The following is a 25,369-nucleotide window of genomic DNA, read 5'->3' as shown; positions in this document are numbered from 1 at the left end:
AAGTCTATTTTCTTATGAAGTGCTTTGAATTTCAGAGTCTCCTGGGACTTTGGTCTCTCTACAAAGGGCTCTTCTATCTTGAAAGATGTCTTAACTCCTCCTTTCCCTTGAGCTACTGCACACTCTTCTTTTCACTTCCCTTTCCTATCCACCCACGTATTCTTTAGGCTCAGAATGATTTGATGCCCATGGCTGTACCAAGTTGCTCTCAATGTCATCATCAGCAATGTCATAATCACTGCATTCAAATTCAAAGGTCTACTCTTAGTCACCATCCTTCTTGATGTGCCTGTCATTGTGGTTCACCATTTCTTTCAAAATTGTTTAATATTTCAATAGCTTATTTTTTAAAGTACATCTACAACTTCACCATAACGCAATTACATAGATATCTTGTTGATCTGTTCTAGTCTTTAGCCATATTTACAGTTGTTTTAAACAGAGTTAGAAGCAATGTACAAAGAATCCCTTGTTCTTTCGTTTGGTATTATGTATAGACACATCATTCAAGGGTAGAGCTGAAGAAGGCCTACAGACAGGGTATATTCCCTATGCTTTACAGAGAAGAAAACTAAGGTTTATTGGACACGCTTGATGGAAAGCAATGGACGGGACAACCCACACCCAAATCCCAGTCAGCCCTCCACCTTGGCAATAGGACCTACAGAAAGATTTCTCCGGATACGGAGAAAGCACCTGGGGTGTTTGTTGAAAATGTAATTTCTGGGACCCAACCACATCACTGAGTCAGACTCTCCAGTGCTGGGACATATACGGTTGCAACTTCAGCAAATGTCTAGGTGATCCTTGAGCATATTAGAATTTGAGAAGAACTGTTTTGGAGAGCTTAAATCATAGAAGACACACAGACAAATGTTCAGCACTACCAACTGGAGCTTCTCAGCTGGGCTAGACCACCACAGACTATGCCAAGACTAGAGGCTGGGTGAGCAGCCAGATCCTTATCCAAGCAGAAAATATCTTCAGACCTGTCCTACCACAACAAACCGGTGGAAAGCGATGCATTTGTTCATGTGACTTTTTATAAGTCAGGCACATGGTGTCTGGGTGTTGAGCTATGGCAGAGAAGAGGGAAGGAAGAAATAGCCTAAGAAAGGTTCAAGATAGCTGTTGACACCACCTGAGAAACAAGTTACCCAGTGCAGTTGCATTAAAAATCACTATTCCTCCTGACATATATGCCCTATACCTAGTAGGGTGTAAAAGTTGCATGCCTGCTACAATTACCACCATCGATGGCTCCATTTTGGCCATGACTTTTAGTAGAGCTTTCTTTGGGTGTATTGTGTCTGTGTGTACAGTGGGGGAAGGGTACAGATGTTGGAGAGAGAAGTGGGAGAAAGGGTGGCAGTAAACTTTCAGCACTCCTATAAATTAGATGAGTGTTTTATGAACTCCTGGTTGTGATATATCAGTGGGTTTGAAATCAATTTAGTGACTCGCATTTTTAAATGGAGTGGAAAGGAATGAAATGGAGACTAGAACAGAATAGACCACAGCATGTTACCAATAGTGAGGGTGAGTGTGTGGGTGTGTGTTTATAGTGGATGAGAATGTAAAATTTTTGAATTTTGAGAGTGGTCAAAATGTTTGAAAACTGCTGTGTTAGAGGAAAACTGCATTGTTAGAAAAAGTAACAAAGTTTAAAAAGTTTGAATCTTTAGCAAAAGGTCAATTAATTTCAGGCCTCTAGACTCCAAACCCAGTGCTTTTTCCCGTAACATGTCAATAGAGCATGCATTTCCCTCTCTGCGCAGGCTGTGCATTTTTGTTTCTAATGAATGAATATTAGGTTAATATAGCATTATTTGTTTTACTATTTCCCTATATTGTGTATTTTGGTAAATTTCATTCTTTAGCTATTATAAATAATTCTGCTATAAATATTTTTATAATTATAGGTTTGTTCTTCTTATGAATTACTTATATGGAATACATTTTCTGGAATGATCATTTTTATGGCTCTTACTCAAAAAAACAACCAATTTACACTTCCACCAGCAACCGTTTCCTGCCAGTCTCACTGGTGCTGAATTTTATCATTTCTCCTTATACTTGTTTATCTGATATGTGTTAAATGGCCCCTTATAATTGTTTTCATTTGGATTTCTTTAATTACTTTTGAGGTTTAATGTTCCAAATGTTGGTTTATGTTGGCTTTCCTGGTGTACGAGCTGCCTGCATGTGTCCCAGACAATGTCTCCACTGGGAATCTGGTTTGAATGACTCAATATATTTTAGACATTAAATTTTAAATATGCAGCCATATTTATAGCAAACATTTTTTCTTATTCTGTTACATCTCTTTTTGTCTTGGTGTTGTGGAATTTCATTATTTCACAGTTTTACATTTTTATGTAATTCTACCCATCATTATTTTTTACTTTGAGTTTCTTCCATGTTTTAAATCATAAAAAGAAATAATCTCCTTAGAGTTAGAAAAAGCATTCTATTTCATTTTTTTACAATGTGATTTTTAATTCTGATAGATACGCACAGAATGGAAAATTCCCTCACTTTTATGGAATGTGAGGGTGTAAGTCAAGAACAGAGTTATTAAAAGCTTTTTTGCTATCCTTCTAAAAATCGGTGTTCTAAACATGTGGTCCCAGACCAGCAACATTACATCACCTAGAAACTTGTTAGAACGTAAACTCTCAGGCCCCATTCCACACCTACTGAATCAGCAACTCTGGGGATGGGGCCCCCCAGTAATCCATGTTTTAATAAGCTCCCCAGGTGATTCTGATGCAAGCTTAAGTTTGAGAACCACGATTCTAAGTCGATCCTAAGGCGTTTTTACTTGGGCACAAACTCAGCCACAGTTACACTCGCTTCTAACTTTTAATTCCCTTACAGCTCGCAGAGCATCACTTGGTTTATCAAAATGTCAAAGTGTCCCCTCCACCTCCCACCCCTTAGCAGTGTAGCCAATTATATGCCCAGCCTTCAGCTCACAGTTTTGCTTGTAACCACCCTCCACTCAACAGCCCCACTACTACTTTATACTCTAAAGTTTTCATGAAGCTATTCTTCCAGTTACCCTCCTGGGTTATTCAGTTTGACATATTATGCATATTTTTATCTTTGCTTATGGAGAATTTCTTAGCTATGCTTTCTCATTATTTCCTGTTCTCCTGGGTCTATGCCTAGTGGCTTCATTGCTGATGTTTTTCCTTCCCCCAAGGTCCATTTTGAAGCAACCCTCAATAATAAATATGTTTGGCAAAAAATAACATTCTTAAAATATCAGCGGAAAATCTCAGAAGTTTTCAGGAAAAAATAGCAAATATCAGTGTTGCAAAGTAAGAAAGCCATTAGCTGTACAGGAGGGCTTTCAAAGGGCAGGATGCTAATGGTGTCACAGGAAGTGATCCAGGTTATGGTCCTAGGTCTAGCAATCCACAAAGTGGATTTTATCAGTTTATCGGGCATTGGTTGGGCTCCCAAGAAGCTGACCAATAAGAGTGAGCATCAAACCACCAACACTATTTGGGACATTCTTCTAGGACCCTCTGTTCTCTGATCTATTTCATCTCTAGTTATCCCCATCTGTGAAGGCTCGCTTTATCTAGTAAACCATTCCTGCTATGCCTGGCTTAAGCAGATGCTGCTCTCCATAACTCAACTGGCCTCTACGATCTGAGATAGATGCAATGGAATAGGAACCATATTCCTACCAGAACCAGCACCAGCTCCACCACCCTATGCAACGGAGAGCGCTTTACCCAAGGAGTGATCCTGGGAATCAGCAATTACCTTAAGAATGTCCCATAGTGCATCATGAGCATTGACTGGGAGAGCCCTGGGATGTCCCAAAACTGCCTTGTGGGCAAAGGGGGCCTGGAAATGTTTGACCAGACTTGGATCTGTAGGTGGAACAAGTACACTCATATTCCATGCTTCTAGCAACCAACAAAGTTAAATTGTAGACATCCCAATGGTTGTCACAGCAATGGCCCAGGCTTCTCATCACCTTTTCCCAAATTGCTTCTACTATTCTAATCTCCTCAAAGATAACAGTTCAGAGTCCACCCCAGACTTCGCATTCTAGACCTCCTCAGGTAGGTCTCATTCTCATACGGTCCCTTGGGATGCAACCCACACAAGAAGAACCCTCAGGTGTCTTCCCTGGAGAGTTTCAGGTGATTGCAGGTATTTATCATACATATCAGTTCTAGAGCCATACCTACATGGAAGCATTAAAAGACCTACGTGTGGGGCTGGCCCAGTGGCACAGCGGTTAAGTGCGCACGTTCTGCTTCGGCGGCCCGGGGTTTGCTGGTTCGTATCCCGGGTGCGGACATGGCACCACTTGGCAAGCCATGCTGTGGTAGGCGTCCCACATAGAAAGTAGAGGAAGATGGGCATGGATGTTAGCTCAGGGCCAGTCTTCCTCAGCAAAAAGAGGAGGATTGGCAGCAGTTAGCTCAGGGCTAATCTTCCTCAAAAAAAAAAAAAAAAAAGAAGACTTAGGTGTTCTGGAGTCCTTGTACCTGAAAAACAGGATGCAGTGGAGAAAGCCAACTCTGAGGCAAGTGGCTGTCTTTACTAGATAATTAGCAGACGCGAGGTCTGAGCCACTGCACTCACAAAGTGTGCTTCTCATATCGTTTGTGAAAGCTTCAGGGCAATCTTAATTCCCAAAACACTTTAAGATAACGTAGAACAATTCCCTATACTCCTCTACAGCTACAAATCATAAATATATGTAGCCAGAACCTATGCTTTTGGGCGAAAGTGAAGAAACAGGTTATTTCATGTTTGAGATGTAGCCACCCCCTGTCAATGGGTTACTTGGGACTTCTGGCCTTCATCTGGTCTAAGGGCCCCACACAGGAGAACTCAGTTGACTTGTCACCCAGCAGCTCAGTCAGGGATGGGTCCAGGCAACTGGAGCCACCAATTTTGGGCGCCTGACCTAACAGCTACCTTGGAAAATATCACCTACACAGTATAGTTCTGACACAGATACAGAGGATTCTGCGAGGTGAACAGGTTCAGAGCCCTGAGCATGATAGCCCCCTTCTTAACTGGCACCACACGCAGGACTTCTCTGGCCCTCCCCTCAAAATGAGAGATTTAGGCATTCAGATGATGTTCCTTACATACCACAGAATGTCAACTTAACTTGCAGTGGTGGCTACTTTTTCTAGGGACTTTTCTGGTGACTGGAAGTGACTTCTTTCCAAGAAACCCACTTACAGTATTGAGTACCTGGACACCCATATCAATGGTCAATGGGCTGCTCAGTGGGCAAATAATCAGTTTACAGCTTGGATGGCCTTGAGCAATTTCATTCAGGCCGGGAAAGCTACTGAAGACATCCCTACTCTGCAGAAAGAAGAGCAATGGGAAAATTTGTACCCACCAGGTGTGGTCACTCTCTCTCCTTTGGAGCATACTGGGTAAACATGGAGACGTTCTTACTATTCAGGTGCCTTTCTTATAAAAGCTAACTACAGTGTTCCAATAATGATAGAACAATTTCAATAATGAAATATTAATTGATTAAATGAATGATGCTTATATTTTTAACAGATTCATTCCATTTATATTCACTTATCCATTCATTTAGCAAGTAATTATTAAGCTGCTTCTATGTATCAGGTACTATTCTAGGCACTGCCCATGTGGCTATGGAAAAGATAAGAGCAATTCATGCTCTCACGGTGCTTATGTTTTGTCCTCTCTATTTCCCAGGATATATGCTTCTTGCTTTAATTAGATTTGTGTTTTTGCCAGGACATCACAGAATGATGTTAGATAGCACTTTTTGATGGTGACTATCTCAAGTCTGATGTCACCTATACGTGGACCACATTTGTGGAAAATAAGTATAGTTTTCTTTGGTAGTGGCCACTAATATCTGGCATTAATGTGGCATTTTCTAGTTAAACAAACATTTTGCTTTGGTAGCAAATAGCAATCAGTAAACAAGAGACTATCAACAACAATTGGTATAAACAAATGTGGCAGAATTTATGAGCAGGCTGGGTTTTTTGTTTTATTTTTTAGTGACATGTAGGAAGCACAGTACTTAATTTCAAGGGAATATTCTGAGTTGTTAAGTGCAATATGACAGTGTTTGGAGATTCTTCCATGAAAATGCTTATTTTTGAAATAACTGTGTGTATCACATGGTATGTGTATTTTACAAGCACAAAAGAAAAAAGCAAATAATCTTCCCGTAATTCCATGCAAGACCCAGTAAGAGTTTTCGTTGTACCTGAGTGCTATTCACATTTGTTCGCACGTGCATTCCCTTTGTAATAATAACATATCTGCCTCATGCTTGTGACAGCCACTGTTGGTTCCCTACCCAACAGCATTCCCTCCATTCTTCCTTGCTAGCAGAATCATTATTTTCTTCCGGTCTTTCCTTCTGAACCCAGAAGATGAATGTGATTAACCTATGATCTCATCCTCCTTGCCAGTGATTGGTTTAGGCATGAATATTTGATGTAATCTGGCCAATGAGAGATGAGGAGAAATCTGCTTGGGGGCTTCTGGGACGGGTTTTCTCATTCATGTGAAGAGATGGACAAGGAGAAACCAGTTTTTTTGCTGCCTTTGAATATTATGGGATGAGGATGGGGTGCTTGAAGTCTCCATCTTGCAGCTATGAGGGGAGAGACCTGAGGATAAAAAATAAAACCATACGGAGGATGGCAGAGTATAAAAATGGAAAGGACTTGTGTCTTTGTGTTGTCCTTTGGCCATTGAATTAAGCATCTTGGAATCAATCTTAATTTACTGGAGATAATAAATCCCTCATAATTTACGCCAGCCATCTCCAAAATGGAAAGAAGAAAATAATAGAACATCGATTTCTATTTTAACACACACATTTTTAAAAACATATTTAAAATACATATTGAAATCAGTAGCTTTACTCAGTCCATCATTTGTCAAGTGACTGTGTCTCCAGATGGACCCTGGGGACAGGAGTGGGAGTTCTAGAAAGCAGAATGGTGCTTTCCCTTTACTTTTTGCTTGCTTTCAGCACATTGTGACATATTACAATTTACGCATGCCCAGTTAAGAGGATTCAAGAAGTAGGGGGCCGGCCCCGTGGCCGAGTGGTTAAGTTTGCACGCTCCACTTGGGTGGCCCAGGGTTTCACTGGTTGGAGTCCTGGGCACAGACATGGCACCACTCACCAGGCCATGCTGAGGCGGTGTCCCACATGCCACAGCTGGAAGGACCCACAACTAAAAATACACAACTATGTACCGGGGTGCTTTGGGGAGAAAAAGGAAAAATAAAATCTTTAAAAAAAAAAAAGAAGTATATTATCCTAAATAATAGAAATTTTGAAAACCTTTGGGAGAGTATTTTTTAAATTGATGTTTGGAAATGTTTTAATTGTTATGTATTTTGTTGAATAAAAATTATGTCAGTGTGTCATCACTCATAAGAACAGAAAGTTATCCAACTTTTTAAAAAACCTTCTCTAATGGAACATTTCAATAGGTTTTGAACCCATTTGTTAAAAATAAAAACTAAAACTCTGATTAGTTCTCAAGAACAATGGTTTTCATCGGGGAAGTTGGGAATGTATTGCTCAGCTTTGCAGTTGAGGTGGGGGACTGAAATAGGGCGTCATGCTTTAGAAAGCACAACCAGTCATGAACTTCTATGAACATTGTAAAGGATCTTTTTCTACGCTGATATCCGCCAAAATCTAATATAAAAACAAGCAACTTAAAATTGGACATCCAAATTGAGTTTTCACAAATTTCAAAATACTATTTTTCAAGTTTCAAAAATGGTAAAGCATAGTGCTCCTGTGGAAAAATTCTAGTACTAAAATATAATTATTTTTAAAGATTATTTATTTTGTCTTTTACTTATCTTGTTAAAGATTCTATTTTTGTATACATTTATAAAATGTACAAAATACATTTGTATGGGTAATGTATATACTTTATATATAAGTAAATACATATTTTTTGTATAAATTGTTGAGTGTATTCTCAAACATTTTTTGCTGTTAGGTATGCACAATCAAGAAATATATAAAACCACCAATTTAAGCTGTTTTTAATGGAGTTGTCTGTCACTCGCAGCCAAAATATGCTCATATAGAGCTTTACTTAGAAATGGCTTTCACACACGCTTTTTTTTTTATTAATAGACATTAGTTTTGAGAGTAGTTTTATGGTTACAGAAAATTGAACAGGAAGTACGGAGAGTTCCCATACACTCCCTCACGTCCGCCCGCCCCACACAGTTTTCCCTGTTATAACATCTTCTATTACTGAGGTACATTTGTTACAATTGATGAGCAAATATTGATACATTATTACCAAGTAAAGTCCAAAGTTTACATTAAGGTTCACTCTTTGTGTTGTACATTCTATGGATTTTGACAAATGTGTGACATTTATCTACTGTTATGTGAAACCAGTGAAACTGTTTATGTGACACCACCATTATGTGAAACCAGTGAAACAGAATAGTTTCACTGCCCTAAAAATCCCCTGGGTTCTTCGTATTCATGCTTCCCTCCCTCCTCATCACTGGCGACCACTGATCTTTGTACTGTCTCCATAGTTTTGCCCTTTCCAGAATGTCACATAGTTGGAATCATAAATTATGTAGCCTTTTCAGATTGGCCTCTTTCACTGAGCAATATGCATTTAAGTCTCTACATATCTTTTTTGTGGCTTGATAGCTCATTTCTTTTTAGCTCATTGCTTTTCATCACTGAATAATATTCTATTGTCTGGATGTACCAGTTTGTTTATCCATCCACCTATTGAAAGTCATCTTGGTTGCTTCTAAGTTTTGGCAATTATGAATAAGCTGCTATAAACGTTTGTGGGCGGATTTTTGTGTGGACGTATGTTTTCAACTCCTTTAGGTAAATTCCAAGGAGCATGATTGCTGGATAATATATTACGAGTATGTTTAGTTTTGTAAGAAACTGCAAACTGTCTTCCAAAGTGGCTGTATCATTTTGCCTTCCCACCCGCAATGAATGAGAGTTCCTGTTGCACACACATCCTCTCCAGCATTTGTTAGAATTGGTGTTTTGGATTTCAGCCATTGCAATAGATGTGTAGTGACATCTCATTGTTATTTTAATTTGCAGTTTCCTAATGACATATGATGCTGAGCATCTTTGCATATGCTATTTGCCATTTGTACATCTTCTTTGGTGAGATGTCTGTTTAGATCTTTTGCCCACTTTTTATTTGTTTGTTTTCTAACTGTTGAATTTTAAGAATTATTTGTATATTTGGATAACAGCCCTTTATGAGATATATGTTTTACAAATACTTTCTCCCAGTCTGAGGCTTGTCTTTTCATTTCTTAACAGTGTCTTAAGCAGAGCAGAAGTTTTTAATTTTAATGAAGTCCAAAATCAATTTTTTTCTTTCATGGATTTTGCTTTTATTGTTGTATCTAAGAAGTCATTGCCAAACCCGAGGTCACCTAGATTTTCTCCTATATTATCTTCTAGGAGTTTTATAATTTTGCATTTTACATTTAGGTCTATGAGTCACTTTTAGTTAATTTTTGTGAAAGGTGTGAGTTCTGTGTTAGGATTCACTTTTTTGAGTGGGGATATCCAGTTTTTCCAGCACCATTTGTTGAGAAGACTATCCATTCTGCATTGTATTGCCTTTGCTCCTTTGTCAAAGAGCAGTTGACTATATTTGTGTGGGTCTATTTGTGGGCTCTCTATTCTGTTCCATTGATCTATTCTTTCTCCAACATCAGTTTCATAGTAAGTTTTGAAATTGGGTAGTGTCAGTCCTCTGACTTTGTCCCTCTCCTTCAATAATGTGTTGGCTATTCTGGGATTTTTGCCTTTCCATATAAAATTTAGAATTAATTTGTCAATTTCACACACACACACTTTTTGAAATTCACAACAATTTTGTCACAGAGAAACAGAAAATGTCATTTAACTTACTCATTCATAGCTGAGCTGAGTGAGGCCCTGGGCAGTTAGGGATTCGCCCAAAGTCACGCAGAGACTCTAAATCCAGGTCTTCTGTGCCAGGCTCCCAATGTTTTCCTCTCTACTGTATGCCTAGATAGTGGGATCAAATATGTGTATGTACTGGCTTCAAAATGAGTCGATTGTCTAGTGTATACCTGGCCTGTGTGTAAAACAGTACCTAGTATTTATCAGGGACACAAGTCTACTGCATAGCAGCCTGCTTACAAAGCTACCAACAGTGCAGAGCCACTGGGAACTGACAGCTTGTGGTGTTCAGAGGACTGGGGGTGAGGAAGTTGGCAGCCCTCATGCCAGAAATGAGAGTGGTCAAGCTGTTACGATGTGGCTGCCTGAACCTTCCTTCAAAAGTCAAACTTGGCTCATGAGAACTATCACCGAAACAGTAAAAGACCAAGTAAGCTGTCTGCACTGAAACACAGCTAGCCCTTGAGCTTGCATCCTGGCTATTTCACAAGCACATTTCTGAAGCCAAGTGGAAAACTATTTTGTTGTGTCATATATGACATGTGACACACTTCCCAAACCAAGTCTAAAAAACTCAATTTTTCTATATTTTTTCTTATTAGAAAAATAATATAGGTTTTAAAAAAGAATTCGAAAGTACAGAAAACCGTAAGAAACACAAAATCATATCTATTTTTGTCACACAGAAATAGCCCCCACTACCAATTTAGCAGTTTCCTTCTGGCATTTATTCTATGCATATATCTAGTGTCTGAAGGTTATTCTTTTTAATTACTTTTAATTAATTATTTTTCTTTGCCCTTCAGCATTTGGATGTCTGTGTATCTGAAATTTTTGTTACATTTTATCATTGGTGTTTCCTGTGACATTGCATATACTTCATGAATATGACTTTCTATGGTTGCACCATATTCTATCATATGGCTCTATAATTATTTATTTAACAACGCTGCTACTGTTAGAAAATTTGCTATTATAATTATATTCTCAAAGTATAGCCTTGTACATATGTCTTCATCCACATCTCTGATTTCAAAATTGTCCTTCCTAAGGATGGACAAGTATGCTTTTTGTCTTAGGAAGCAGCCCTCTTCAAAGATTTTGTGTCAGTTTTGTCAAAACATGTGTGTTTTTAACACATTAGTGCCATATTCTTCCCACTGTCTTCACATCCGAAAACAATGTGAGACACTTATCTTGTCTCTTTTCCATCAATTTGCTTGCTTTTATGTTTTTGGCAGTTCTTAGCCACATATGAATATCTTTTTTTCCCTCAGTTAAGACAGTGATGTGGGACAGTGGTCTTTAAATGGAGGTCCTCAAATGAAAACTAAACCAAAGAACTGTCAAAAAAAACCCATCCAGACTTGTCATTAATAAGAACCTGACAGACAGAATTTGCCGATGGTTTAGGTGCTTCTCTGCATGAGGATTATTGAGATGACCCCCAAAATTTCTCTTCCAATCCCAATAAGTTGAATTTCCTCATTTTGAAATTTACAAATCTAAATGCGAGAAAATGATAATGAAATGGAAAAAGAAAACCCCAAGTTTTTCTCTCTCTATGTGTATACATGGCTGAATCCTTTCTTTTCCAATTTAGTGACTTTTTATGACCAATTTATCAAGTCTTCTGTGCAATTGATGCGGGGTCGGTGAGCCGAGGAGTCAAAAGGAAGATTTCTTACACTCTCAAGATCTGGCAGTAGTGCTCTTTTATTTAGAGAATAGTGTGGAATAGCATGGGGACAGGACCCATGGGCAGTCAGAGCTTCTGCTGCCGCCGCTTCTGCTGCCCCCGCTGGCATGGGGACAGGACCCATGGGCAGGCAGAGCTGGTGTGTGGGGACAAGACCCACGGGCAGTCAGAGCTCCTGCTGCTGCCTCGAGTTGAGGGTTAGGGCTAATTTTATAACGCATGGGTACGTGACTTATTTTTACTGGAGAAAAGAAAAGATGATGTAAAAAGTCATTAAATGATTTCAGTGCAGATGGGGTCTGGTTACTGTGCGGTCATATAACTTTAGATACGAATCTGGCCATATAGATCGGCATGTAGGTGAGGATGCCCCGGGCTTCTCTCCCTGGGGCGGTCCTAATTCATACCATAAAAAAAGTCCACTGGGTCGTATAGTTTGGCATGTAGGCCAGGTCACCTTGGGCTTCTCTAGCTGGGGCAGCCTTAATCCACATCACAATGAATTGGATTGAGTCAATGAAATCACCTAAGACACTGCACCAACTATATTTTTATAGCAATGTTTAAAGAAATCCTATATATAAAGTGTGTCTTAAGAGTGGGTGATTGATTATCTACTGACATAATTTGAGAGTCACCAAAAAGCACACCAACCTCAGTATACTCCCCATGGGCCTAGTCACTTCCATGTTACTTATTCACAAACATGGAACCCCTATTACAGGAAAAGAAAACTAGAGACTAAAATTCCTCGTGGATTCATGCAAAAATCCTCAAAAACATTAACAAATCAAATCCAAGAATATACATAAAGGATACTACATAATGACAAAATGGAGTTCATTCTGGGAATGCAGGTTAGTTTAACATTTGAAATCAATCAATGTAATCCACCATATTAACAAAATAAAGAAGAAACACAATATGATAATCTAAGTAGATGAAGAAAAAGCAAGTAGTAAAATTCAACATCCATTTATGATAAAAATTCCCAGAACACTGGGAATAGAAGGAAATTTCATCAATCTGATGAAAAGCATCTATGAAAAACCTACAGCTAACGTCAAATTAGCTGAACTCTGAACACTTTCCCACTAAGATTGGGAACAAGGTAAAGATGTTTGCTCTGACCACTTCTAGTCAATATTGTCCCAGAGGTCCTAACCAGTGCAAAAAGGTCAGAAGAAGAAAGAAAAGACACTAACATCGGAGAAGGAGAAATAAAGCATTCTCTATTTGCAAACAACATGATTGTTTATGTAGAAAGTCCTAAGGAAACAAAACAAGCAAAAAACTACTAAAACTAAACATAAGTTTAGCAAGGTCTCAAGATACAAGACCAACATATAAAAATCAATTGTATTTTTATAAAATGGCAGTGAATAATTTGGAAAACAATTTTAATCCATTTACAATAGTGTTAAAAATAAGTAAAATACTCAAGAATAAATTTAATAAAAGATATGCAAAATATCTATGTTGAAAACTATAAAACATGACTGAATGAAAGAAGATCTAAACAAATGGAAAGAAGTGAAAAGGCAAGCTGCAGACTGGGGAATATATTTATAAAAGACTTACATCTAGAATATGATGGAATGAAAAAAGTGTTAAACAGCTCAATTTTTTAAATGGGCAAAAGACTAAAGCAGACACTTCACGAGAAAAAATATATGGGCCAATAAACACGTGAAAAAGTGCCCAACATCATTAGTCATCAGTGAATTGCAAATTAAAACTACAATTACATAACACTACATACCCACTAGAATGGCTAAAATTAAAGAGATTGACAGTACTCTGGGGACTGGAATTGGCCACCCCAAGATACCTCTCTTTGGCATGAGGATTATTTTGGGCTGATTACTTTTAAAAACTGCAGACATGAGAGAAACTCTGAAAAGTAGAATTTACTTACCCTTTGTTAAGAGACATTTACATTTGTAAAGGAAATCTCCATCTGTAAAGCTGTCTCCCTCTCTGTACCAGGAAGAAGGGGGGATGACCTTATCTCTAGAAACTCTTATCAATGGGGCAGGCAAGGACTTAAGTCTGCATAATAACCTTACTCTTGTTTACTGTACCTTTCTGGTAATCTCCCATAACTGACTCCCCCCACCCCCAACATCCTCCTTTGTCTTAAGCTGAGGATGGTATTTAAGGTGAGAGATTCCGCCATTTTGGTGAATTGCTCAGTTTGCCTGGGCCTCTCCCATGTACACGTTATAAAGCTTTGTTTAATTTTCTCCTGTTATTCTGTCTCATGTGAATTTAATTTGTAGCCTGGCCAGCAGAAGGACCTAGAGTGGGTAGAGGAAATGTCTTCCTCCCCTATAGTACCAAATGTGGGGAACAGGGGGAATAACTGATATTCTCATAGATTGCTGGTGAAAATGGACAATGGTACAACGATGCTGGAAAAGTTTTGGCTATACATATGTATGTTATACATAGTGTGTGTGTGTATACAAATACCTATATCTTTATATTGTAGCACAAAGACTTTTTTCTTTTTTTTCCTGGTGAGTATTATTGTTGGAAAATTTACTCTTAAAAGCCATTGTAAAAGGCAACTTCTTGTACATTTTTCAAGAGGCACTGATCTCAGTCTGCCTTCCATTGGCTTATTTATTAGATTCCTCCACGACATAGTGTCCCTTCCAGCTGGATATACTGCTATCCTTGAGTATCACTGCATTTTATTTATGTCCTCACCAGCTAAGAAGCTTACGTTGATCTTCGCTTTCTGTTGTTCATGTTACAAAAACAATAGGTATTTTTTCATATACATACCACCCCACCAACCTGCCGCCTTTGACGTGTGTGAGATGTTGGAAAAAGGCAGTCAAGCAGAGCTTGCTTGACCCTTGCATGTCTGCATAAGTGTGTGCCTCGGGGGGCCAGCGCAGTGGCACAGCGGTTAGGCTAAGTTCTCACATTCTGCTTCAGTGGCCCGGGGTTTTCAGGTTCAGATCCCGGGTGCGGACATGGCACGGCTTGGCAAGCTATGCTGTGGGAGGTGTCCCACACATAAAGTAGAGGGAGATGGGCATGGATGTGAGCTCAGGGCCAGTCTTCTTCAGCAAAAAGAGCAGGATTGACAGCAGATGTTAGCTCAGGGCTAATCTTCTTAAATAAATAAATAAATAAATAAAGAGTGCGTGTCAGGCCCGGAACATTTTCTTATGTGGAGATAAGGAGCCCTCACAGCTTTGTGTGGGAGAATCCCTAGAACAGTCTCATTTGGGCGAATCTTTCCCGGTTCCGGCCTTGATGTGTTCTCCTTTATTCTGCTTCAGTGTGTGCATTAATGGCACCGGGCCAACCCTACCGCTCTATCTGTTTCTAATGAGAGGAAATGGGTCCTTTGCCTGCAGCACAAGATGGGTGTATGCAGACCATCCCCCTGCATCAGCCGTGGGATGAGACCTGCTGGCCATGGCGGACGGATGCACACTGTTGAACCTGATCTTGCTGTGTCTTCTCTGTGTGGATAAAGCCTTGTTCTCTCCAGTGCCTGTGTGAGTCCTGTCTTTCTTTATGACCACAATACCTGCAAACTATGCAGTGAGCTGACATCCGGGACTGCTGCTCCCAGTGGGAGGCATTGTTAGGCTCTTTGCTATCCTCCACTCAGTGGGACACCTCCCCTGGCCGCAGTAACAGGTGTCACTTGCTTAACAGAGGAGGATGTTGAAAGTATAGGGGACATGCCCTCTCTCTATAGCACTTGAGAAACACCATCTTAAGAACATGGTTATTGTTTTAATCTCTTACTATTCCTAGCCCCTAATGGATGCCCCATACATGTTTGTTGAACTGAATTGCACTGTAATAAACGTGACCCCAAAGATCCTGTTGTATAACCCTGAAGAGCAGCAGCTGCACTCCTAGAGTGGTTTCTGTGGCTCCTTCTTTAGGGACAGAGAAACTTGCTCCCTCCCATGGCCCTGTGACCCCAGTGACAAAGGTGGCTCCCCTGAGGCAGCCATTCCACAGCCTCACCACTGCTGCTGCTCCTGGAGATGGAGCCATTGGCCTAAAGAGGACAAGAGCTGGGGTCTCCAAACCCCCAGCTCTACTGCATGCTCTGTGACAAACAGGACTGGATTTTTGTTCGATTCTAGCCAAGTTCTGATGTAGTAGCACATCCGCAAATGCTGGAGGAGGCGTCTGTAGCTAAGATGACAATGAAATCAATCAATGACCTGCTTTCCAGCACCATCCTTACTTCTTTGTCAAGTAGATTGAAATGAGAGGGGCTGAAACACCTGGGACAGAGTGGAGCCAACATTTATTGACAGTTCCAGACTGTCCCATACATGGTGCAGACAGAGAAGACACATGATTTCTCCTGCTTAATTCTTTACATGCATACCGCTATGCTTATGCTCATACATCCCTCAAATTCTAACCCAAACCTGCCTTCTTTCTTCCTACCACAGACACATGTCTTACTTGCTAGAACAAATCATGGAGTCTATATATAAATGCATTGCTGGAGGTTTCCACAGGAAGACAAAAAAAGCTGTTTTTCCTGCTCAGTGCAGACATCAGTCAGCACGCAAGCATTTGGAGAATGTGATGGAAATTGCATATACAGAAAAGTATGCTGTTAGTGTATTAGCTAGGGTGACCTACTCTCTTAGGCTGTTCAGAGAAATAACTGCCATCTGCAGTGGTTTCAGTCAACTGCTCTCCCTATGATTTTTTATAATTAGGGGCAGTCATTTTCTTGAGGGTGGCAAAATATGCAGAGATTCAGGCTCCCCCACCCCCTACCCGGCCACCAGAATAGCTCCATTTCTATAGCTCTCCAGAACGTTAATGGTCTTTGGGCAGAATGAGTCATTGAGGCAGGAGCATCAACATGGAACATGCACGTAGCCAAGCAGAGAGACTGGCACAGACGACGTATGCAATCATCTCCGTGGACGGAGGAAGGATGAGTGACAGAGCTGTTTGCTGAATGTCCTACTTGTCCATCACCTGGCATCAAAATGCCCCCTTGGATGTCCGGCCTCTTATGTTTTGACTGGAGAACACAGGCCCTAAGGACTCGAAAGCTTATGTATTTTGACATGTCAGAGGAGAAAGTGATAAAGTAAAATTTTCCTGCCACACAAAGTAAAGGGAATTTAAATATGTAATGGTTTGCAGCCATTGCTTTGTTCTAATGCTAGCCTGTTATCTACTGCTCTTAGAAATGACTTCGTTTAGCCAAGCTCTTCCCCTCCTGCCTCTGCCACAGGCGTTTTCAAAGCAGGAGCCACATGGCTCCGCTTCATTAGCGTCTTTGTTTGTGTACCAGCATCTTTGATGATATCAGTTAGAGCTCTGGGAGTCTGGCTTGTTCACACATTAACCATCATTAGGAATAAACAGCAAACAGCTTCTCTCAGGAGCAAAGCCCATTCCCTGTGCTGACACTTAGAGCCTGAGAAATGGAGCTCCTTCCAGGTGCTGCTTACGCCTGATACTTTAGCCTTTTCTTACACTAGCTCTGGTGTCTTCTCCCGAGTTTAGACAACCAATCTTCTATACCTGTAGAGAAAGAGTCATGTTGTTTATAGGATTCACAAACAGTATCCTTGTCACTGCCAGTAACCAGGACATCCTGGAGTTTTCATTTTTCATGCTTTTTAGCTGTCTCATGTTGTCGTTATGTCACGGACAATGTTATCTGTGGCATCCTGAGACTCAGTGAAGTCTTGGTTCTCAACATTCAATGTACACAGCTAAACTTTAAAAAAAAAAAGATTGTATACATTAAAAAATGATTTCTTTTTGTAGATCTGCTATCTAATAAATGATGGATTTTGACAATAAAAGTCAAACCACTCTATGGTTAACATTTGAGGGATATAGTGGTTGCTTTTTCAGGTGAATTTCCTGGTTTTGTTTATCTGAGTGCTGGAAGACTGACTTCTGAGGAGCTGCAGACTATGGATATGGCATCACTGAATCAAGTCCTTCAGCTGGTTCATTTTTCCAGTCACCTAAAGGCCATAGTGCCGAGCAACCCATCCATTACTGAATTGTCAATCCTTTTTAACAAACAGTTCTTATTTTCTTTGTGTTTGACTGATTTCTCAGGCCAAGGCCGTTAGTAAAACAAAAATAACTCTAAAACAGTAGATTCCATGAAAAACACACAGAGACATGGCCAAAAATCTCACTTCCTGTCTTTCCAGTTTATCTTTGATTGTATATGGTGGCGGGACAGTATCTGTGATCTGAACTGTCCCATTAATAAGTGATCCAAAGGATTGGGCATGTTTTTCTAGTCTGGTGCCTCAGGTACAATCATAATGAAAGGAACAAACCTTCCTGCTGCCAACCGCCCACACCTGCTCAAACTCTTCCTTACATGTGGTCCAAGCAGATGATCACTGTTCTGTGGCTGACAGCCTGCAAGGCAAACATGAAAGAAGTCCTTAGGGAGCACCTTTCCAGCTCCAGAGAAAAGCCCAGGACAGTGCGGAACTCTGCAATTTCTCAGTCGCTAGAGTAGCTCTCCTCCCCACGGAGAAGCCGGTGGCTGGGGACAGGTGATGTTTGTTCTCTGCCGCAGTGTCACAGCCTTCACTTGTGTGGGTGTGATGTCTGCCACAAGTTTGCAGGTTTGTCCTTGCAAGGCTGGATTTTCTGAGGTTATCTGATTCATCCTAGATTTGATGACCATGATTCAATGAAGCTACTAGTAGGCAAAGAGTGCTCTAGCCCAGGAATTAACAAACTTTTTCTGTAAAGGGCCACAGAGTAAATATTTCCAGCTTTGTGGGACGTACAGTTTCTGTCCCAGCTACTCAGTTCTGCCATGGTAGGGCAAAAGTGGCTACAGACAACAAATGAGTGTATGTGTTGCAATTAATTTTATTTACAAATTAGGCAGTGGGCTGGATTTGGCTCGTGGACACAGTGTGCCAACCAACCTCTGCTCTACAGGAGTTTCCTCTAATTTTGTTTATTGTGTATGCTATCTGTTTAAACAAAACCAAATACACACACATCCAAACCCAAAACACTTTTAAATACATACCACCAACATACGTTTATTTATGTATAAATTGTATAAAAGGACAAATGTCCTAATATATTGTGTACATTATAAGACATACACAAAAACAGACCTTTAAAAAAATGAGATATAGATGAAATAACACTTTCAAGTATAATTTTTTTTTTTTGAGGAATATTAGCCTTGAGCTAACATCTGCTGCCAATCCTCCTCTTTTTGCTGAAGAAGACTGGCCCTGAGCTAACATCCGTGCCCATCCTCCTGTACTTTGTATGTGGGACACCTACCACAGCATGGCTTGCCAAGCAACACCATGTCCACACCTGGGATCTGAATCGGCGAACCCCGGGCCACCGAAGCGGAATGTGTGAACTTAACCATTGCCCCACCGGACCGGCCCCTCGAGTATAGTTTTATTTATTTATTTTTTTTATTTTTTATTTTTTGCTTATACCAGCACGTTTTTTTTTTTATTAATGTTATGATAGATTACAACCTTGTGAGATTTCAGTTGTACATTTTTGTTAGTCATGTTGTGGGTACACCACTGCCCCCTCCGTACCCTCCCCCCACCCCCCCTTTTCCCTGGTAACCACCGATCAGATCTCCTTCTCAATATACTAATTTCCACCTATGAGTGGAGTCATATAGAGTTCGTCTTTCTCTGACTGACTTATTTCGCTTAACATAATGCCCTCGAGGTCCATCCACGTTGTTGTGAATGGGCCAATTTCATCTTTTTTTTTGGCTGAGTAGTATTCCATTGTGTATATATACCACATCTTCTTTATCCAATCATCAGTTTCTGGGCATGTAGGCTGGTTCCACGTCTTGGCTATTGTAAATAATGCTGCGATGAACATAGGGGTGCAACGGACTCTTGAGATATCTGATATCAGGTTCTTAGGATAGATACCCAGTAATGGGATGGCTGGGTCATAGGGTATTTCTATTTTTAACTTTTTGAGAAATCTCCATACTGTTTTCCATAGTGGCTGTACCAGTTTGCATTCCCACCAACAGTGTATGAGGGTTCCTCTTTCTCCACAACCTCTCCAACATTTGTCATTCTTGGTTTTGGATGCTTTTGCCAATCTAACGGGGGTAAGGTGATATCTTAGTGTAGTTTTGATTTGCATTTCCCTGATGATTAGCGATGATGAACATCTTTTCATGTGTCTATTGGCCATATTCATATCTTCTTTTGAGAAATGTCTGTTCATGTCCTCTGCCCATTTTTTGATCGGGTTGTTTGTTTTTTTGTTGTTAAGCAGTGTGAGTTCTTTGTATATTATGGAGATTAACCCTTTGTCGGATAAGTGGCTTGTAAATATTTTTTCCCAATTAGTGAGCTGTTTTTTTGTTTCAATCCTGTTTTCCCTTGCCTTGAAGAAGCTCTTTAGTCTGATGAAGTCCCATTTGTTTATTCTTTCTATTGTTTCCCTCAACTGAGGAGTTACAGTGTCCGAAAAGATTCTTTTGAAACTGATGTCAAAGAGTGTACTGCCTATATTCTCTTCCAAAAGACTTATTGTCTCAGGCCTAATCTTTAGGTCTTTGATCCATTTTGAGTTTATTTTGGTGTGTGGTGAAAAAGAATGGTCAATTTTCAATCTTTTGCATGTGGCTGTCCAGTTTTCCCAGCACCATTTGTTGAAGAGACTTTCTTTTCTCCATTGTAGGCCCTCTGCTCCTTTGTCGAAGATTAGCTGTCCATAGATGTGTGGTTTTATCTCTGGGCTTTCAATTCTGTTCCATTGATCTGTGGACCTGTTTTTGTACCAGTACCATGCTGTTTTGATCACTGTAGCTTTGTAGTATGTTTTGAAATCGGGGATTGTGATTCCACCGGCTTTGTTTTTCTTGCTCAGGATTGCTTTAGCAATTCGCGGTCTTTTGTTTCCCCATATGAATTTTAGGATTGTTTGTTCAATTTCTGTGAAGAATGTTCTTGGGATTCTGATTGGGATAGCATTGAATCTGTATATTGCTTTAGGTAGTATGGACATTTTAACTATGTTTATTCTTCCAATCCATGTGCAAGGAATGTTTTCGAGTATAGTTTTAATTGTGATGACTTCATACTATGATTGCCCAAGATCTAAAAGTGCGATATACACTGAGGGCTAGGTTCATAGTTTAATGACAATGGATTTAAATCCATAATTCCAATAGTCTTCTTGATAATTAGAAAAAATGTTGGCTAACTTTTTATTAGACCTAACTAGATCCTTGTTTTATTTTGTAATGTTGCTGGCAAAGAATTCAAGCTATTTATTATAACAAACTCATATTGTTTGCTCTATACTAGGCACTGTCCTTCCTAAGTGTTTCAAAAATATTGACTTTGTAATTCTCCTAAAAGCCTTGGGGGGTGGGTACTATTATCATCTCCTTTTTACACATTTGAAAGCTATAGCACAGAGAGGTTAGGAGGTTAAGTAACTTGCCCAAAGTCACACAGTTGCTAGGTGGTTGGGTCCAGAATTCTTGTTCTTATCTACTGAACCAAGCTGCTGCTCTCACTTTTTTCACTATTCCCTTACACTTTCACTATTAAAATTGAACTTCAGTCCACACTTTCTTTTTGAAAGTAACTTGTCTATTTAGGGTACGATGACTTTAGGTAAAAGTAGACAATGTAGTCCAAAAATCCGCTTAACCAGGCACATGTAAACTGCAGTTTGTTGGAACAAAATGAATGGGACTGAATGAATGAGGGTTCCACTGTTGACCCCTGGCCTTATGGAATTCCCACTTCCTCTCTAGAAAAACCAGAGGAATGTGTTCATTTGACAGACTAACTGAGGGTGCCAGGTTGATTTGTATATTAAAGGTTAGTTAACCTGAATCGCTTCCTTATTTCTTGAGATAGATAAGTCCTGACATAGTTTTTCACTCCCCAAATGGATCATCTCGCACCCCTCCAGGGATATGCCATTCACACTTGTCTAAAGGAATGACCTTATGTCCCAATTACATTATCCTATAATATTGGCCTTGTTTATACTAATAAACAGAATAAAAACTAATCTCTAATAACCGTGCTTGCCCTTATATGAAAACAAGTTAAAATGCAAAGATACAGTCAGACACCATCGCACTAATCTTCAGCTGTTATTAATCATTTTGTTAACTTAAAACTCTGCTGGACTTAGAGAGAAAATAATCTTCAAAGCCCTGGACTTCCCCACTGGGCAGCACTTTGTTGTGAAATGTCCCACCCAGCAGTGTTCCTCTTACTTTTGGTTTCTCAGGCCGTGAACCGGGACTTGACACTGCCTGACAACGGTGGTTTAGCGACTTCCGTGCACATCAGGGTCACCTGGAGGGCTTGTTATAACCCAGATTGCTGGGCCCTGGCCCCAAGTTTCTCACTCAGTAGGTCTAGCGTGGGGCCTGAGAATTTGCATTTCTAACTTGCTCCCAGGTGCTGCTGCTGCTGGTCCAGGGGACCCACTTTGAGAACCACTGCTCTGCATAACTATCTGGTCCAGCTCTTTTCAGGAAGCAGAAATTGGCTTTCTGTTGTACATGCGGTTTTCTGGTCCACGTGACTTGCTGTTACTCACAAATCTTGATGTCACATCCAATTCCATATCTTAGGTAGACTGCTTAGGGCTTATTCTTGCTGTCAGCCCTTATCTCATGCCAATTCTGGTTCAGTCCTCACTCAGTAACTACCCTCCACCAAACCCACCCTCAGCAATTCTTGGCCTGTCCTGGAACAGAGGCTGCCATTAATTATTAGAAGAATTACACGAGGTTGTACCCTTTTCCTTCTTTTCACTCTATATTCTTTCTCTGACCAATTTCATATAGTCACTCCCATGTTTCAACTGTCACCTCAAGGTGATGATTCTTCCACTACACATCTATAGCTCTGACCTCTCTCCTGAGCTCCAGACTTGCATATCTTGACTGCCCATTGGACTTCTCTACCTTGATCGGCCATAGGTATCTGAAACTCACTGTTATGGGTTGAAGTGAGTTCCCCAAAAAGATATGTTGAAGTCCTAGCCCCTACTACCTGTGAGTGTGACTTTATTTGGAGATAGGGTCATTGTAATGAGACCAGTTAAGATGAGGTCATAATGGAGTAGGGTGGGCCCTTAATACATAGACTAGTGTCCTTATCAGAGGAGAAGAGACATAGACACACAGGGAGGAGACAGCCTTGTGATGATGAAGGCGATGATTGGAGTGATGAAGCTACAAGCAGAGGTATGCCAAGATTGCTGGCAAAGCTAGAAGCTAGAAGAGGCAAGGAAGGAATCTTACCCACAGGTGTCAGAGGCAGCATGGCTCTGCTGACATTTGATTTCAGACTTTTAGCCTCCAGAACTATGAAACAATATATTTCTGTTATTTTAAGGTACCTAGTTTGTGGTACTTTGTTACAGCAGCCCTAAGAAATGAATACACTCATCATGTCTGAAACTGAACTGAATATCCCTTTTCCTCATCAATAATCCAAACTTGCTGCTTCTCCTAAGTTCTTTTTCAAATAATAGCACTACAGTCTATGGTCTTCTCAATCGTTCAAGCTAAAAACTTGGATTTATTTTATACTCTTCTTCACCCTTCACATCCTATAAGTCACCAAACTGTGTTATCTTTATCCCCTATCCAACTTTCCCTTCAACATCTTGGCCATTGCAACAACTTCCAAAGCAATTCTTTGTTTTCTCTTCACCTTGCTTGTATTTCCAATTAATTCTGAATATCTGCTAAAATCATCTGTTTATCATATTAAGGTAATTCTAGTAATAATAGCTGCTCTTTATTGAGAGCTTACTTAGTGCTTGGAAATGGGCTAAGTTCTTTCATATGTGTTTGATCTTTGGTCTTATCACTTTAGGTGGTAACTACTATTCTTATCTTCAGTTTAGGGATCCAAAAACTGGTGCCCAAGTTCACGAAGCTATCAAATGCTGGAGTTGGAAGTTGAAATCTTGCTCACTCTGCTACATTCCTTATAGCACATCATGGTACCCCCTTAAAAAACAGAGTACTGGAATGGCACTCAGGCCAACCCTAAGCTATGTCTCCAGCCTTGTTTGTCTATCCACTCCTCTACAACCCTCTGCTCCAGGCACACCAGGCTACCACTCACTCCCTGAATGTGTGGATTCACTTTCCTGCCCATATGGCTTTAGTTATGCAATCCTCTCAATCTAAAAATCCAACAAATTTTCACCGTCCAAAACCGTTTGCATGCCTCAATGCCCAGCTTACCAATGGCTCCTTTCACCAATAGTCCAAGTCAGAATTGCCTATTCCTTCCTCTGGGTTACCTACTTAGAACTTAGGCCATTCCACATTGCTCTATAGCTAGCCATTTACATGTTCCTTTCTCCCATAGTCTTGCTGGCCTCTTAATTCAAGGACTAAGTCATTTAATTTTGTTATTTTCTTCCCATCTTTTATAACAGTGACTCAATAAATGTTTGTTAATTTGAATTGCTAATAACAGCAATAGTAATCATGATAATAATGTTAGAAAGACTTTGCTAGGCATTAATACTCAACAGTTTCAGTAACATTTGAAAAATAGAGTTTTTTATTAAAACATTGTATTAGTTTTTCTCTTCCCACAACTGAAAGGAAATTTCTTAATCTTTTTACCTATTTTGATGTAATATGAGAAGTTTCATTTGAAATACCCATCCATTTCTATTTAATTTGTGGGATAGATTAATTTCGTGTGTGGAAACATCAAAATCTGTCCATTATCCTGTGGAAATAAAATGCTCCCAAGTTGGGGAAGAGGGTAACCTACTTAGCTTCCTGCTCTATGGAAGATATTCCCTTTGTTCCTGGATCTTGAAGCCGCTCTGCTCTGTTAGTGACTTTGGGTTATGGCTCAGCTGGTTTGAACCTAGCCTAGGACTCAGCTACATTTTATGATAGGGCATCAAACCGAGTTGAGAACAGTAGGTGTGCCTCACTGCCCTCACTGTTCTGGCAGCTTAAACCCAGCCTTCATTTATTTTGGAGTCTCTGAGAGCTGACATAAGATCAAATTCGACACTTCTGGGCAAGCAGAAGGAACCCAAAGAAGAAAGCAGAGAAGAAACTAAATGAGCCCCATGGGAAATCAAGCCAGAGTGAACATTCTGGCAAAGTGACAGAATAACTTTCTGCTTAAATGAGAAACTAGTTGGAAGTCAGTCACGTGCGAATGATTAACCAAAATGGTTATAAATGTGAGTGCCTTCATAGGGAACAGACTGAAGAAAATGATTAGGAAATAATTAAAACAGTATATCCCACAAAGCAGAGAAATGAGATAAAAAATAAAGTGATCCCTCTTCCTTCTTGGACTTTTTAATTTTTTCCAAGCTGGAAAAGATCCTCATTTCTGCCCACACTTTGAAATATCTAGAACATTGAATTTATTGACAGAAAGTGTACTTACCATCCAGTCAGAGAAATCTTAAAGGGAAAAGAGTGCTGTACACATCAGAAGGAGCCTAGAGACTCAACTGCTCATAACTCTGCATGAATGGGGGGAAAGTGCCATATTCCCATTAAAGAGCAACACAGTTGGTTAAAGAATGAACAAAAAGCAGCATTTCTTCATTAGTGTCATTGCAGGAAGCTGATGCTGTGAAAGCTGGAGGCCATCAAATTGGATATTGCAGCAATAAAACAGAATGAAAAAATGAAATGCTCTATTCTC

This window comes from Equus asinus, chromosome 20 (assembly GCF_041296235.1).
Source record: "Equus asinus isolate D_3611 breed Donkey chromosome 20, EquAss-T2T_v2, whole genome shotgun sequence".
NCBI lineage: Eukaryota > Metazoa > Chordata > Mammalia > Perissodactyla > Equidae > Equus > Equus asinus.
The sequence above is the reverse complement of the archived record's forward strand: the minus strand, read 5'-3'. Positions refer to the sequence as shown.